At 37.7% G+C, this 10,223-nt stretch overlaps 1 protein-coding gene across 1 annotated transcript in view; it reads right to left on the reverse strand.

The window, feature by feature from the left end:
• The window catches only part of LOC123684014 (connectin), a 250,583-nt gene extending 241,107 nt beyond the window's left edge, over positions 1-9,476 (reverse strand). Inside the window, exon 1 of the mRNA XM_045623094.1 lies at positions 9,406-9,476. The gene's annotated coding sequence lies outside the window, so the exon portion shown is untranslated. The remainder of the gene's footprint in view (positions 1-9,405) is intronic.
• Between the last annotated feature and the right edge of the window lie 747 nt (positions 9,477-10,223).

Genomic DNA, 10,223 nt, shown 5'->3' on the forward strand with positions numbered 1-10,223 from the left:
CACAAATTTTTAGGCCGATCTATACTTGAACCTTATCAGTTCTGACAATTCTCTGCTGAAAATCCAAAAATAACAAACTTATGACGCAATGATCGAGCTTTCCAACGAGTGCTAAAAACTAATAACAATACAGATGAATATGCATCTTTCGTTGTATATAATCTTTTTCCCATTAGTGGAAGAGATTCATTGAATAATTTCATGAAGACCCTATACTCGCAACTGAAAGACCCAGTGCAATGTCTTCGCCAGCTCTGGCATAGCTCTCCGGTGGCTTGCAAATGGTTCTCGACGTCGTTATCATAAAAAAAGTAATTTCGGTTCGGTAGACATATATGAAAGCAATGTTCATTGCCTAGAACCAGGTCACATGATACTGAGAAACGTTGGGATGAATATTCTCGCAGATGTAAATAATTAACTATGTTCTGGAGTATGTGGAATTAATTTCGTAAGAACAATAGGATGAAATATCAAATCACATTTCGATATAATTCTGTGAAGTCAGAACTTCGAGAATGAGATTCCAAGAATGCTTTGGATATGTTTCGAGGAATTCATAATAGGAATACTTCGATTCGAAGCTATATTATCAATGAGAAATAATATACTTTGAAAATTAGCAGGTTCTTCTTGGGGTGCTCATACCAGCACTCTTGGTATGTCAGCTTTGGCCTTGGTTTTTTCTGCTGATGAATACTGTTGTTTTGTTTGATTCAATAGTGCACAACTTAACATTTATATGAGAATTATCAATGGAACTATTAGATATTCACCTTTACATTGATTACCGGTGCCATCACCTAAACTTCTTCCTCATATTCGTAGATAGGTCTTAGCCAAGAAATCTTGGGAAAAATTTCATTTCTACCCGAACTTATTTCCAATTGTATCTTACCTCCCAGATACTAGAACTGCTAGAATAAAGAATATCGCTACTCTCCCTTGATGACATGCATTCCCCTTGGTTTACTTTCGATTATGATTCCTATGAAATAGCTTGAAATCTTCTGTTTGACAATGGTTATCTTGATGGCATTTCTGTTGATACATTAACCAGATAGATAATTAATATAGTATGATATTACACACTTGGGAATCGTAATTCTTTTTCTTTTTGTATCTTCTTCATTTATTACCAAGTGCAGGTGTTAGCCAATTTTATATTATTTATGCTAGAATAAAGTCACGCAAACCTTTATGGATTAATACCTTCCTTCAATCTAATGAAAGTGATAAGGAAAATTGGTTCGAAATGGAGTTCTTGTAACGTCTTCAACAAAAGTTTTATCGTTGATCCTGCAGAAAAAGTTTTAGGTTTCAATCTTCCTATGAAAATTTGATGTATTCTGAATCGACTTAGGACTGGTCATGGTCGTTGCAATAGTATGCTCTGCAGATGGCATTTTATTGATAGCCCACTATGTGAGTGTGGTGTAGAAAGAAACCTTTGACCACTTGGTGAATACTTGTCCAGTTTATAAATTTCATGGTGGTTTCCAAGCTATCCATTCAGTTTCAGATTCTTTTTTAGAATGAGTCGCTAACTTCAAATCGATATAATGGAAACTAACGTTTATTACTCCCCTCTGGTTCTTTTCTTTTTTGTTTTAAGATTTAATTTTGAACTTGCCCACCATTGGTGAAGCAGTCGTTCAAAAACTCTCTCCTTGAAAAATTTCAAATTAGAAGAAAATTCTCATTTTTGAAAACGTGACTTGAAAGCTTTTGTTTATATGAATTACCTCCCCCAATTTTCGAAAAAACTATCGCATTTATTTGGTTGTGTCCTGATTACCGTATTACATATTATGAAACTTCTTCTTCTTCTCTTCCTTCCCTTACGTTAGGACCAAGGTCCTGTGTTTGCATCAATGGTTTTCCAGGCGGAGTTGGGATGATGAAGACCAGCTTTCATACCATCTTATAGGTGGTCGTCCAGGTGGTCTTGGAGTATTGGGCCTTTTTTCTTTTGCTCTTTTGTCATTTGGCATTATATCTACATGGTCTCTCCATTCTCTTCTTCGGTTTCTTGACCATCTTACCACGTCCTGAATCTCACACATTTCTCTTATTTCCTCGCTTCTCTTCCTGTCAAATAGCGTATGTCCTGTGTCCTGTTATTGATCTTTGTGTTCGCATTTCGGTTGTCCTTAATAGTCACTTAGTTACTGTGTTCTTGGCTCTGGTTTCTATTGCATAAGTCATAATCGATCTCATATCTCTTAGGTAGCCTGATATCAATTATGCCTTTGTTGTTTGGGCTTTGACTTCCTCTTTCAGATTCCTGTTGATTGTAATATTCGCCCCTAGATATTTAAATGACATCACTTGCTCTACACTCTGGTCGTAAATAGCGAGTTTACATCTCCGTGGTTCTCTAGCTACAGTTAGTGATTTTGTTTTTTTCAGGGATATTTCCATGTTCAGCGCTTTTGCTGTTTGTTGAAACTTATACAGAAGCCTTTGCAGGTTATCTTCGTCTTCTGATATGATTACTGCGTCGTCGGCATAGCATATTAATATCAGGTGTGTGAATAAGTCTTTCCCGTTTTTTGTAAAAGATGGCGCCACCAATACTGTGCGAGTATTTAATGGTTACATATGTCATAATCAAAGCTTATTCATCTGTCAACAATTCCACACTAACACATTAGTTGAAATTTTTTCGCATCATGAATTTTTGAAATCGTGAAAATGTCGAAATTTGAGCCGAGTCGACGTCATTTGCGGGAAGTTTCACTTTATTGGTTCAATTTGAAGAAATCTGCTGCCGAGGCGCATCGGTTGCTTCAGGAAGCTTATGGAGAAGGTTGTGTCGATGATTCAAGTGTTCGCGGATGGTTTCGACGCTTCAAAAGTGGCGATTTCGACGTGGAAGACAAGGAGCGTTCCGGGCGGCCGCAAATCTTTGAAGATCAAGAATTGGCGACTTTGCTTGATAAAGATTCGTGTCAAACGCAAGAAGAACTTGCTGAAGCATTGGGAGTTGACCGAACAACCATTTCCAAGCGTTTGAAAGCCATGGGGATGATCCAAAAGCAAGGAAATTGGGTGCCGTACGAACTGAAGCTGAGAGACGTCGAACGGCGTTTTTTCACTTGCGAACAGCTGCTTCAGCGACATAAAAGAAAGGGTTTTCTGCATCGTATCGTGACTGGCGATGAAAAGTGGATCCGTTACGATAATCCGAAGCGAAGAAAATCATGGGGACTACCCGGCCATGCATCATCATCGACGGCCAAGCCAAATATTCATGGCGCCAAGCTCATGCTCTGTATATGGTGGGACCAGCTAGGTGTGGTTTACTATGAGCTTCTGAAAACGAATGAAGGGATCACAGGCGAGGTCTATCGACGACAATTGATGCGTTTGAGCCGCGCACTGCGAGAAAAACGACCACAATACTCCGACAGGCACGACAAAGTTATTTTGCAACATGACAATGCTCGCCCACATGTTGCACAGCCGGTGAAAACATACTTAGAAACGCTCAAATGGGAAGTCCTACCCCACCCGCCGTATAGTCCAGACATTGCTCCGTCTGATTACCATCTCTTCAGATCGATGACGCATGGCCTGGCTGACCAGCACTTCCATTCCTACGAGGAAGCCAAAAAATGGGTGGATGACTGGATAGAGGCCAAACCGGTCGAATTTTTTCGCAACGGGATTCGTATGTTGCCAGAAAGATGGGGAAAAGTTGTAGCTAGCGATGGCCAATAATAATAATAATAATAATAATATATTCATCATCAAAGTTTACATATACATAAACATACATATGAGGGACTAATGAATATTCAAAAAATAGAGAAAACCAAGTAAAATGGTTTTCTGTGAGTGAAATCACAAATATTAAAAAATTTTACATTAGCCTTAATGTGTAGGTAAGTAGATGCAGAGTATCATTCCATTTTCGGTCTTTTCTCAATCCAGTGTGAATAGTCCAATTCAGGTTCAGTGTCGCAATTCGGTGATCCATATCCATATCCGTGTATTATGTCACAATTCGGGTAAATTCTCAGTTATCGAGTAGTTGGTCAAGATTCGCCAATACTTTCAATAATTCATTTGTAACCATTTTTTCACAATAAAGGCTCAAAATTTGAAAAAAAACGGGAAAGACTTATTCACACACCTTATATTATGATACGAAAATTAAAACTTTGCTATGCTTTTTTTATTGTGATGAATGGAAAAGTCGAATTATGCTCCCAAACTAGTTTCGTCTGTGTATCTAACGTGACATCTAAATATAATGCGAACGGAAATCTCATCAAATATATGGTCGAAATGACTCGAATGCGCACATCGCTTCAAAAATCACATCAACGTTTGTATAAATTGAATCTCTCAGAGGAGCGTTTCTATCCAAGGTACCTTGCTTAGTTGAAAATATTCCATTAGAAAGATTAACCTAGCGACTTTTGACATATTTGGATACGTACAGAATTCCCGGAACTGGTTCTAGTCGCAGTTTACAGACCATTAGAGAAAGAATGAAACAAACATATCTTGCACGGTACGTTTGCTTCGAGGAATTTATCTGCAAAACGTTGTGCAGGGAACGAGGTCCATTTCGTCTATGAGGGACGACAGTTTCCATTGTACAGGGTGGGCAAATAAGCGAGGTAAGCGGCTATATCTCAGGATCCACTCTTTTTTTAACACTAAAGTGTACACTGGAAATTGTTTTGAAGTTCATACCTCTACCGCTAGGGGGCGTAATAGCTATCGTCGAGTAGAAAAATGAATTTTACTCGAAAATGTATCATATGAAGTTGAAGAAAAAATATCATCACTGTAATCCTTGGAAAATTCTCTATCTTTTCGAATTGTCACTTTTGAATTTACGACATCAAATAAGGGTAGGTGAAAGGGAGAAATCTGACTGATTGAAATGCCTGTAACTTCAATTTGGCTCAACATTTTTGAGCAAATTAAATCTCGTCTGAGAGATAATATCTTGTTGTATGAGGACAAAATAAACTCATGTTAAATTTGTTTAGGCTGCTTTCGATAGGGGGAGCTAAGTCAGAAGTTCATTGTTTTGTTCATTTTACTCCGAAATTTCAAATGTAATGATAGGATTTCCTTAACAGAAACAGAAGTCCCATCAAATTCGCATGAAAAAACCTGAAGGTCGCAAAACGATAGTTCCAGGCGTTCTGGAGTTATGGCCGAAAGAAGACACAATTTGGTTTTTCTGTGCATCAGTTCAAGTATATCTTTTTTCGGCCATAACTCCAGAACGCCTGAAGCTATCGCTTTGCGACCTTTTGGTTTTTTCATACAAATTTGATGGGATTTCTGTTTCTGCCAGAACTTAAAGACACAATTTGGTTTTCAGTAAATCAGTTGAAGAATGCCTTCTTCAGAACGCCTTCAGATTTTTTCGTGCAAATTTGATGGAATTTCTGTTTTAGTTTTGAGAATCCTATCATTTCATTCGAAATTTCGGAGTAAAATGAAAAAAAACAATGAACTTCTGACTCAGCGCCCCCTACCGAAAGCAGCAAAAACAAATTTTTCATGAGTATATATTGTCCTCAATCAACAAGATATTATCTTTCAGACGAGATCTAATTTGCTCGAAAATGTTGAGCCAAACTGAAGTTACATTTCAATCAGTCAGATTTCTTCCTTATTTGAAGTCGTAAAATCGAAAGTGACAATTCAAAAAGATAGAGAATTTTCCAGGGATTACAGTGGTGATATTTTTTCTTCAACTTCATATGAAACATTTTCGAGTAAAATTCATTTTTCCACTTGACGGTAGCTATTACGCCCTTTAGCGGAAGAGGTATGAACTTCAAAACAATTTCCAGTGTGTTTTCTTGTACACTTAGTGATGAAAATTTTTGCCGCAAGTCTCTACGATGAGTGGATCCTGAGATATAGCCGCTTACCTCGCTTATTTGCCCACCCTGTACCTCCGATAGAGTTTTGTTGGACGAAATATGCAAAAACCTTCGGCTGTTTGGGTAACGAAACTCAGGCATTTTGCCAAATTGGAAATAATCCCAAGTTCTGAAGGTGAAATATTGATGTACCCATACACATTACGTCCAACATGTCCTCTGCAATGGCCAGTTGTTCATCATTATTTTCTTTTGCAACTCGTTGTCGCGTATACGTAGATTTTAATCCCTTAATCCTACACAAAACTGAAGCATACAGTGGCGTATTTACCATGGAAGGTAGGAAAGCATAGCTTACCTAACATATTCGATAAGAACAAATGTTTTTATGATCAAAGTAAGGATAATCAGATGAAGTGACTGTGCTCTAAGGCATCAGAGATGTTGAAAAGGTTGATGAAAGTGCCTCAAAGGGAAAAAGCTGTTGAGGCTGAATCCTTCATGCCACAATTTGGAATCGTTGTTCAAGTATAGTTGTATTCAAGTGGAAACCTTTCTGAACCCAAATGTCAAAGGAACTGTGACTTTGATAAACGTCATTCTAAAGATACCCCTTCCGAAAGATATCAATCATAGAGTAATAAACATAGATAGAGGAAGTATACGCAATTTTTACAAGTCCCCCAACATGGTTAGATTACGTTGTCGGATTGTGATATAGTTTTCAAATCCACAATTTTACTATATCGTTATGAATGTATATTATATTGAATGAAATATATTTATTTCAGTGATTCTCAATTAAATATGGAAATTTGAATAGTTGGAATCCGATATTTTTCCTAATTGTCGAATTTACAATAGGCAGAATATTTATTATGTTCTGTATCTACCTGCTGAAATCCAAGATTTGGCAACTTTTGCTCTCCTAGTGTCATCGGTTGTTTCACGTCGTTTGGCGCGAATTTCTGATATATTTGGGTATTTATTTCAATATATTTTGAGTTAATATGAAACGTTGATTCACTGTGGGACATAAGAGGTACTTTCTGTGAAGAGAAACTCGCGAATTGAGTGAAATATCGTATCACTGATATGTTTTCATTTCCGCGCGCGCTTCATGTCAAATTAGTTAGTTCATGTTGGGGACAAAAGTCGCATACTGAAAATGACATATGCTCCTTCTATCTATGTTTATTACTCTGAGGAAAGATCTCAATACATCTAATGAAACACCCTAACAGAAAGCAATAATAACCAAAAATGGATAAAAAAAGTTTCAAAGCTCCTGATCTTGTTCTCCTAATTTTTTTCCACATCGATTTAGGTGGATCCGTGGATACATAAATTCGATATATTGATCTCAATGAGTCTACCGACATTTTGATCATACAGGTATGCAAAATACTAACCCTATGTGCAAATTATGCTTCATGACCTCACACATTCAGGCTTTTCAATTTCCATCAATTTGCCAGAGATTTGTGCTTCGCGTGCTGTTCAATTATTATATACTTTAAGAGTAAGATCGACCTGGTAAAGTCACGAATGTAATCATCGTTAATAAGTCTGCCATAATTTATCGGCCATGATGATGGGGTTGATTTTGTCTCATACTTGAAAAGTTGTTTGATGTTTCATACCTTTCTCAGCTATTGCTGTTACAATTAGAATGTCAATAAAAGTGAGGAAACACGAATGGTAATATGTGTAGCTGAAGGCTTTCACGGTAGGATTGATCATCAAATCTGAATAATTCACCATGAGAATTCAAAAGGTTGGCGCTCTACTATTTATGCACGTTTTGGTGAAAAGAAACCCGGAAGAGCTCCACTGATAGCCTACCTTCTACTCAGCACAAGGGCTCAATTAATCCCAGGCCTGACACATAGATAGCACTTACAGAGCTATACCACTTTTTTTCTCGTTAGTATTAAGCTCCAAAAGATGCGTGTCAAATTTCAGAATATAGAGTTAAGTCTGGAACCAGATATACTAACTGACAAAGAAACTGCAACACCCAGAAGTGGCTGTTTTTTTTTTTTTGGTAGAGCATAGATATTATAGCAAGGAGTAAATGATTGAATTTGGAGAAAAATCGTTAAGGTTTTTTTATGTTAACAATTTTTGTTACTTAAATATTCTAGTCGGTTTTTTGGAGGTTTTTTAATTTTTCAATGAACCAGCTTTTCGAGGAGATCCAAAGTATATGTTTAGTTGTTGCTAAAATGCCTAGAGCAAGTGTACGCGGAATTTATCGCCAGCTAAGTGAATTTTGAAGAGGTCGAATTATTGGTCTACGGGAGGCGGGGTTGTCATTTCGAGAAATCGCTAACCGTACAAACAGAAATCTAACTACTGTTATGAGATGTTGTCAAGCGTGGTTTGATAATACCCAAAATCGAAGAAGAGTAGGCACCGGACGTCGAAGGGGCACAAATGAAGTTCAAGATCGACGTCTAAGACTAATGGCCATTGGAGACCAATTTGCGACAACTCGATCTTTGGCTGATGAGTGGTTAGGAGAACAAGGCCATCCTGTAACTGTCCGAACCGTTTACCGCCGGATAAGTCTTTTGGACTGCAGCATTATCGACCCCATTTTTTGTTACCTCTGAGGATTGAGCATCACTGGCAACGATTACTATGGTGCAGAGAACGTCAATCACATCAGGTGGTCTTTTCTGATGAATCTCGATTCTCCTTGGGTGCACGAAGGGTAAGATGACGTCGGGGAGAAAGACGTGAACCACAGTTTGATGTTGAGCATCATGTACACCGGACAGTAGGCGTTACGGTATGGGGTGCTATTGCACATGCAAGTGGGTCACCTTTAGTCTTTATTCAAGGTAACATGACAGCACTGCGTTACCTTCAAGAAATAGTATTCTCCCTTATCTTAACGGGCTCGAGACTCCAATATTTCAGCAAGATAATGCCTGATCTCATGTTGCCAGAGTTAGTTTAAACTTTTTCGAAGCGACCCATGTGAATCTTTAGCCATGGCCACTCAGATCCCCCGATCTTTCGCCCATAGAGCATGTTTGGGACATCATGGGTAGAAGGCTTATAAATTTACCCCAGCCCCCACGGACTTTGGGGGCTCTGAGACATGAAGTATAAGTAGCTTGGGATAATATCCCTCAAGAAGAAATAGACCATCTTATTGCATCAATGCCGAGACTTGTTGGGGAGTGTATAGATAATCGTCGTGAACAAACACATTATTAATAAATTTATCAAAAAAAATTGTAAACCCTTCGTGTTCTCCTCCTTGCTATACTGTCCATGTTTTATCGAAGAAAAAAATTAAATTTAAACAACTCCTACTGGGTGTTGCAGTTTCTTTGTCAGTAAGTATATAAGAGGCTCGATAAGAGGTTTAAACTGTTTGTTGAATTCCACCAAAACTATCACAGACACCAAGTTTCTGAGCAAAGAGTAGCCGACCAATTAATACTGAGTCATATTGAGGAACAAACTTGCACCGAAATTGAGAAATGAAGTCATAATGGGATTATAGAGGAAAAATATCACTTACAACGAGGAGGCAATTGAAGAAAACCACGAATGCGAAAAAACACAATACACATTTGATGCCAGTACGAGGAGATCAACGACGGAATATATGTCTGTTGATAACCCGGAAGAAGGTCAAGTAGAACTCATGGAACGATCATCTTCTGCAATAGATATACTGCTCCACAAAAGATAAGTAAGTTGAAACATTTCTCTTATCATTGCTCTTATCTATGATCATTACTGTGCTATTGAGTTTTTGTTGATTTTTATAATCTTATTGAAATATGTTAAAAGAATTTGATCTTGATTTGTGAATTTATTTGAATACTGGCTACTGCATTATATTTTGTTTATTTAGAAGTCACGTACAGGCTCACGCCTCTGTGACTATATGTTTATACCCTGTAGCTTACAGAATAAACCATTTTATTTATTATTATTATTATTATTATATTTCGAGAATGTTTCAAAAGTTTTTTTTTTTTCGAAGATGAGATCTTAATGTTAACTCGATTATCTGAATCATTTTTTGCCCATTCCTTTATGAGTTTTACGGTTTTTTCAATAATTCGAGATATTCTATCAGTTTTTTTTTTAATGAATAAATAAATACAGATAGATGGTGCGATTATCGCTTCTAATCCAATGGTAATCTGATCAATCCCGGTGTCACCGACGGAATTCCACGACAATTACCAACTAATGTGTGCAGGATCTGTCATGCACTCACGCGCCATATATCCTACCCTGATTTATGGAGTGGAGAACCCATATCATTGAATTAGGATCCAGCTCCCTTATCGGGGGGGTCCCAGAACCCACCACAATGGCGCCCAC

This window comes from Harmonia axyridis, chromosome 7, assembly GCF_914767665.1.
Source record: "Harmonia axyridis chromosome 7, icHarAxyr1.1, whole genome shotgun sequence".
Taxonomy (NCBI): Eukaryota; Metazoa; Arthropoda; class Insecta; order Coleoptera; family Coccinellidae; genus Harmonia; species Harmonia axyridis.